An 8,109-nucleotide genomic window follows, 5' to 3' on the forward strand; every position below is an offset into this window, starting at 1 on the left:
AGTATTCAGAACCACGAGTTCTGAATTCACACATATACCAATACCTTCCGTTTGTAGAGTATTTTCAAGATAACCGTGCCAGAGTTGAAGTAGATGGTGAGCTATTTATAATTCCTCCCCAGCAGAGCAAACAAATCTCCCTCAAATCTTTCAGAACCTGAATTATATTCCAGTTTTTCAAGAACCCAGTATAACACTTATTCCCTTCACATCTCCCTGCCTTCCCTTCTTCCTTCACAGTGTTTTGTTCCCTGACAGCAGTAGTACCCATTCCTACTCTTGGTGATGCTTTGATACATTTTCCTGTCAACTGAAACACTCTTTGGAGTCTTGCTTTGAACTCCCCTTTATGTTTCCGCCTTTGATATCTTTGTTGTGTTTCCTCTGAGATCAGATTCTCAGTTATTTGCTCCTTGTGTGGCTCTCCTTGGGAACCCTCTCCTCTGGGTGTGAGGAGACCAGTAGTCCCTGCCCTCTGTCCTTGTCTTCCCTTGTTTTTCCCTCTATGTCTTCTGCCCACACGTCCGTCTCCCGTGGCTCTCACACAAGCCACTTTTTACTAAAACAGGCGTTGCTTGTCTCCTTCCTCAGCGGGAGCTAGCTTCTCCCCTCCCCTACCCCTGACTTTCTTTGCTCTGTGTATTGTTCACCTCAGCCACTGATGTTGTCATTTGACAATCCATGCCTCCTACAACCTGAAATCCACTTTATTTTCTTCCCATGTCTTCCGGGCAATGCCTTTCAAAAGGTGCCTCTCTCCCCATGCTGCATTCACTGCGGTGAGTGTTACCAGCTCACCTGCTCCGTGGCCCCTTTCATTCTGGACTGTGCAGCTGGCCATCCAGGATGCCTTCCTCCCCGGCTCACAGGCTTTCCTGCATTTTGTGTAGATGTGGCCTTTCTGACTAAAAAGTTACACACGGTCCACATTCTGCAGACGGCTCTGTCCTTGTTTCTCCACACTGGGGGCACCTTTCCTGACTGCACGTTCTATTCACATGCTCTCCTGAGCTCACCTACCTGTCCTGGTAAAAGCTACAGTATGAGTCATCCTTAAACAAGGAAGTCACACTTGGCGGATAGTTGACTGTATCCCCCTTGTTTCAAACTTGTGCAATCCCTTGAAACCCTAAACACAGAGGCAGTTTTTGTAAGAGTTAACTGAGAGGAAGCCACTTGGCTCCAGAAATTCACAGTAACTTTCATAGCTCAGATGGGGGTGCGTCTTTACTTCTAAAGTAAATGGGGTAGACCACTGCATGGAATTGGAGGTGCTTCTTAAATCCATCCGGCATACACAGCCTCTGTGTCTGCTACTTTTCTGTCTGCTGATATTCTTTAGTCCTTTCTATGGGAGGCTCTACGCTCTCTCTTCCATCAGAGGGAGGAATATGGTGCAGGAGCCAGCATCGGTGGCCCATGGGCCAAATCTGGCCCACTACCTATTTTTCGCAAATAAGGATTTATCAAAACAGAGTCGCATTTATTTGTTCATGTGCTTTTTTTATAACTACTTTTGCACTATGGTGGAGCACACCAGTTGTGACACAGACCATATGGCTCAATGTATTAGTCAGGGTTCTCCAGATAAACGGGACCGATCGGCTACATAGATCGATGGTTTGATTTATTGTTGTTAAAACAATTCAGCAGGTAAATTTTGAAGATCTAACGGGCTTTATTAAGTGAATCATGAATCCAGCAGCCATCTGTCTAACACATGGAGGGCAACTCCAAGACGTTATACAAAATGGAAGGTTTTTATAAAACGGTAGTGGGGCAAGAAAGTTAACAGTAATAGGAGGGGATTTTTCTAGGTATTTTCCTTTAGGGGGAAAAGCAAGGGGTCTTTTCATGCCGATTATCGCATCTTTTTGAGGGGGATGGCGAGGGCCCATGTGGCACACTCATTGGTGCTGATGGAAAAACTCCTGACTGACAGGGCAAGACTATCGTTCTGGGAGATGTTGAAACTGCAATTAGATGATATCTTAAGCCCCGGCTTGAGGACTCAGCGTGGTTTTTTCTATTTGACATTATAGAAATTGAGGTAGAGAAGTTATAGAGGCCAAGAACTGCCTTCTGTGAACTGAAGAAACAAGAAAGCTGGTTATTCAATCGGAGGTTGAAGGACTGAGAACCTGGCATGGGGAGGAGGAGGCTCCTGGGCTATGTTCTGGTGTCCAAGGGCTGGAGAACCAGGAGCTTCCTGGTCTAAGGACAGGAGAAGATGGATGTCCCAGCTCAAGAAGAGAGAGAGGGAATTCATCTTCCTTCTGCATTTTTGTTCTCTTCAGGCTAATCTCTTCCAAAAATGCCCTTCCAAACACACCCAAAAATAATGTTTTCCCAGAGATCTGGGCTTCCCTTACTCCAGTCAAGGTGACACATAAAAGTAGCTTTCACACTCACAAAGCCTAAAATATTTACTATCTGGCTTTTTATAGAGTTTGCCAAGCCCTGATAGAGTGCTGGGACTGTGTTGCTCTGTCTTCTTGGATTAACTTTATTTTCCATCCTCATTCTAACTCAATTGCCTACTTTTTCTTGTCTGATGTCAACAATTCCCGCATTCCATTTTTTTTGACCCTGTATACCATTCAGTCATTATCATGTTGCATTCGCTAAAATCATCCACAAGGAGCCCTATGTAGTTGTGGTACCTTTTCTCTTGATAGAATCACAGAATCCATCTAGTTTGTCTGTTGATCTGAAGAGTCATATCGAAATCCTTAATACCTGGGGTTTTGGTTACTGAAGATCATGTTCCTTGGGTATTCATCATAGTCCCGTGCTCAGCATCTGGTTCCAATCATTGTTAGCTTGATTCTCCTGCTCCATTTACTGAAATTCCATCATTTTAAATATGCTTTTCTCATGCATTTCTTTTTTTCTTTTTTTTTTTAATATGAAATTTATTGTCAAATTGGTTTCCATACAACACCCAGTGCTCATCCCAACAGGTGCCCTCCTCAATGCCCATCACCCAACCTCCCCACCCTCCCACCCCCATCAACCCTCAGTTTGTTCTCAGTTTTTAAGAGTCTCTTATGGTTTGGATCCCTCCCTCTCTAACTTTTTTTTCCTTCTCCTCCCCCCATGGTCTTCTGTTAAGTTTCTCAGGATCCACATAAGAGTGAAAACATATGGTATCTGTCTTTCTCTGTATGACTTATTTCACTTAGCATAACACTCTCCAGTTCCATCCACATTGCTACAAAAGGCCATATTTCACTCTTTCTCATTGCCAAGTATATATAAACCACAATTTCTTTATCCGCTCATCAGTTGATAGACATTTAGGCTCTTTCCATAATTTGGCTAGTGTTGAAAGTGCTGCTATAAACATTGGGGTACAAGTGCCCCTGTGCATCAGCACTCCTGAATGCTTTGGATAAATTCCTAGCAGTGCTATTGCTGGGTCATAGGGTAGCTCTATTTTACCTTTTTGAGGAACCTCCACACTGTTTTCCAGAGCGGCTGCACCAGTTTGCATTCCCACCAACAGTGCAAGAGGGTTCCCGTTTCTCCACATCCTTGCCAACATCTATAGTTTCCTGATTTGTTCATTTTAGTCACTCTGACTGGTGTGAGGTGACATCTCAGTGTGGTTTTGATTTGTATTTCTTTGATAAGGAGTGACGTTGAGCATCTTTTCATGTGCCTGTTGGCCATCTGGAAGTCTTCTGTAGAGAAGTGTCTATTCGTGTTTTCTGTCCATTTCTTCACTGGATTATTTGTTTTTTGGGTGTGGAGTTTGGTGAGTTCTTTATAGATTTTGGCTAGTGTATTTCTTTTTTCTGTATCAACTACTGTGGAGCCTATGGGAGAGAGCAAACCAGGAGCATTCTATTTCTTTCCTTCCCTTTAGCCTTTTTTCCTTTTTTAAAAAATTATTTATTTTGGGGAGAGCACAAGTGGAGGAGGGGCAGAGAGAAGGGGACAGAGGATCTGAAGTGGTCTCTGTGCTGACAGGCTGACAGCAGCAAGCTGGATGTGGGGCTCAAACTCAGGAACCGAGAGATCATGACCTAAGCTGAAATCAGACGCTCAACCGACTAAGCCACCCAGGTTCCCAGGCTCTATTTTTCTATTTTTGTGTTTTTCTATTCCTTCTTCTACCCTGTGCCAACTTTTCATTTTTAGCTGCCCTTAATTCTGACCAATGTCCCTGATTACAGTAGGGAATAGGTAACTATCTTCCAAATTAGTTCCTTTTTTTCTTTTTTTTAAATTTTTTTTTTTAGCTGTATTCATTTTTGAGAGACAGAGAGAGACAGAGCATGAGTGGGGAAGGGGCAGAGAGAAAGGGAGACACAGAATCCAAAGCAGGCTCCAGACCCCGAGCTGTCAGCACAGAGCCTGACGCGGGGTTCGAACTCACGAACTGTGAGATCATGACCTGAGCTGAAGTCGGATGCTCAACCGACTGAGCCACCCAGGCGCCCCATTTTTTTAAGGAACGTCTTTAAAGTATTTATTTATTTTGAGAGAGAGAGACAGAGAGACAGAGAGACAGAAGGGGCAAAGGGAGAGGCAGAGAATCCCAAGCAGGCTCTGCACCCGTCAGCGTGGAGCCCAACATGGGGCTTGGGCTCACGCACCATGAGATCATGACCTGAGGCAAAACCAAGAATCAGATGCTTAATTGACTGAGCCACCCGGAGGCCCCAATTCGTTCCGTTTTCTATTGTTCTGTTGTTTCCTTTCACCATTACAGTTAATGCGACGTATGCTGCTCCATTCACTTGTCATGGCCCCCCACCTGCTGTCCTGTGCTCTGCCTGACTGAACTGCTCTCCTAGCTCTTAGGACCTCCTTCCATCACTTATTACCTTTCACATTCATTCTGGCTTCTTTTGAACATATGCCACTCATCCCCGCATGAACAACAGCTGCCAATCCACTGTGATTTCAGGAAGCAAAAGGCCCCTGCTCCCCACATACTGAAAAACTAAGAGAATAATTGAAATATCCAAGCTAAAACTTGAGTTATGTTTTTTGCCTTCTGTAAATTCCACTAGGAAATATGCCCTAGAAAGAGAAGAAGCAAGGAGGGAAGGACATGGGCTGATTCCCCAATGTGTGAAGAGCGCTTCTGGACACTTACATGAACATTATTGAATTTATTTCCCACTACAATCCTATGAGACCAGTGTTATTACTTCTATTGAGGACATAGAAAAGTAAAAAACAAAACAAAACAAAACAAAACAAAAGCACCTCAGGCTACACAATAAGGTCACATTATGGGGATTTGATCATTCCAATGTTTGACTCCAAAGCTCATGATCTTTCATGCTGTAGCATGTTGTTCTGCATTGTTACTTACCTTTTTTATATCATCTGTCTGTGTGTTTCCTGAATAGGACAGAAACAGTGCACCATCCATTTTATTAGCTACCATAGAATTCAGGAAAGAGTCCTACACATTGAAATTACCCATGAATTATCTGTGGATTGGCTGTCTAACTGCTGGAACAATTTAGGTGCTTGTGCGGCTGTGTTACATTGCTTCAAGCAAAGACACAAACAAAAGGAGCAATCAACGGCAATAAAAGCAACACTGAAAAGCAGTGATACAGTTTCAGTCTGGATAACAGGCAGAGAGCCACAGCACATTCAAACTGGGTACTTGGTGAGAGTTTAGTTAAGGAAACTTAGGAATCGGAAAAGCTGGGTTGACACAAAGTATCAGATGGTCACATCAGGCTCTTATTAGAGATTGTAGCCAGGTTCAAGGATATAGGCAGTCATGAGACACGGGAGAGGCAGAAGGATCTAGGGCATCGATTCTGCCGTTCCACAGCAGATTGGCCATGTATTTCCTCATCTAGGTTGAAAGATGATGTTTTTAAGGGAGAGATCTGCTCCAACAGCAAGGAGCATTTAAGTGTATGAAATATCTCTGTTTTGTGCCCAGATAATTCCATAATTTACATTACCTTTCCAAGAACTATGCCCAGTAAATCTACAAATTCTAGCTTTCTACTCTGGGGTAATCCTAAACTATCATGCTTATGGCAGTCTATGCCAATAGTTGATCAGGAGTTGATTATCATGTTTACTGGGGGATTAGACTGGGCTCTTGCCTTCATTATTTTCCCAAGGAAATCTCATCATTAAAGGGAGGGAAATGGATCAGAAGCCAGCTGCTTAATTCCTTTCTTCCCCCAAACCATCAAGGGAACTATTAATTGTCCCTAGGGCAAAGGAACATGGAGAGGGAACAGGGAAGGACTGTCGTCTCCATGAGTGGGAAGCAATAACAAGGCAGGCAGAGAACTGGAGAAGATAAACACACGTCTCTTCCTTCTATCCCCAAAACTCCAATAAGTGCCTCCCAGTGATCTAAACCAACTAGACATCAGAGGGCAAAGAAGCCCAACGTTATTGACCATACATACCTCAGGGCACAAAACAGGATGCAGAAAGGTAGAGTACATCTGGAAGCCAAACAGAAATTATCCCTCAACAGGTATTTTTTGGAAGGAACTAAATGATATACAAAGTGGCCAAATCTCACTACACTCTATAGAATCATAAAGTCAAGTTCAAGACTTTTTTCTTCTCCCGCAAATGATCTAAAAAAGATATACTTCCAATTGTCTATTAGGAAGATTTGCACTGCATCCTAATTGAGGGTTCAAAGTCTCCTAGGGGAGATTCCATGTGCCCTGTCTGGGTAGCTCAGTCAGTTAAGTGTCTGACTCTTGGTTTAAACTTTGGTCATGATCTCACAGTTCCTGGGATCGAACCCGACATCCAGCTCTGCATTGACAACATGGAGAATGCTTGGGATTCTGTCTCCCTCTTCCCCCACCCTTCTCAAAAAAAACAAAAACAAAAACAAAAAACAAAAAAAACAAAAAAACAAAAAACAAAAAACAACCTCTCCTAGTAAGATCTCCTTAATCCATCCAGTTGCCATTTCATACTTTCATTATTAAAGAAGTAAAATAGCTAGTCCCCTCTTCCAAAACACCATTAATCCATGACAAACTTACAGTTGTGTTATTTACTGCCCAGAGCAAGGAACATAAGCCCCTGACACATGCCTATTCACATACTACATGTAACATTGGTCTTACACGGCAATGATTTAAAATCAATTAATAAGTTTATATTAAATAATTATTTCATATCTAGATCTGTCTTAGGTAAAATGGGCTTGCTGATATTTGGGGGAAGGGAGGACATCATTCCTATTTTCAAAAATTTTCAGGACTCTCTAAGTATCTTTATTGAAACTGGTGGTTTTACTCAATACATTATTACCAGTTCTGTTGTAATTGGCACTGAAACATTTTAGCACTTTACAAGAAACATAGGCAAGCCCACCTGCTCTTAAAATCATCAATCAATAATTAGCAACAGTGTTCAATTTGCATACATTTTCATTAGAAATACAGAATATATTTTTATTTATATATTTATTTAATTTTTCCTTTCATAAATTTCATGAGAGAATTTTGAGTCCTAGAAGAGATCGGGGATAGACAATGTTTACTGAGGACCTGTAAACATGACCCTTTTCTAGGCATCACGTGACTATCTTTTCCCCTTCTTAAGGCTGACATTTTATCCTTGCTATTGAACTTCTGAGCTTCCATGTTTTCGTTGGTACGGGTTTTATTTCTACCCTACACGGATGAGAAAGTATTTTGTTAACTATGGTGGTGTAGAAAGTTAGTTTCTGGAATGATAAACACAAAAACATCTCATCTCTCTATCTCAGGGAAATTCAAAATTTTCATAGCCATTCCACCTGGGGCCGGTTTGCTTTTGTTCGGTCCTTGATGACCCTGTAGACAGGATGGGAGAAGTCAGCAAGCTCCCGGTGAGGTCATCATGCTTTTAAGAAGGGCTTATGTGAAAAGTCCCTAGAACAAGGACGCACCGCTGCCCAGCCATCTCTGGAGACCCGCTAGCATGGTAATGAGTGAACTTGCCTGCCCTCAAAGTTAAATGAAAACCCCTTATACTTCCTCCATGAAAGACAGAGATATGAAAGCTTCAACTAAACTTTCCCTGGGGGAGTGAGCTCTGCATAGATCAGGAAAGAAGAGAAAGACGAGGGGGTGGGGGTGGGGGAGCTGGAAAGAACAT

Source organism: Panthera uncia (assembly GCF_023721935.1).
Source record: "Panthera uncia isolate 11264 chromosome C1 unlocalized genomic scaffold, Puncia_PCG_1.0 HiC_scaffold_3, whole genome shotgun sequence".
Classification (NCBI taxonomy): Eukaryota; Metazoa; Chordata; class Mammalia; order Carnivora; family Felidae; genus Panthera; species Panthera uncia.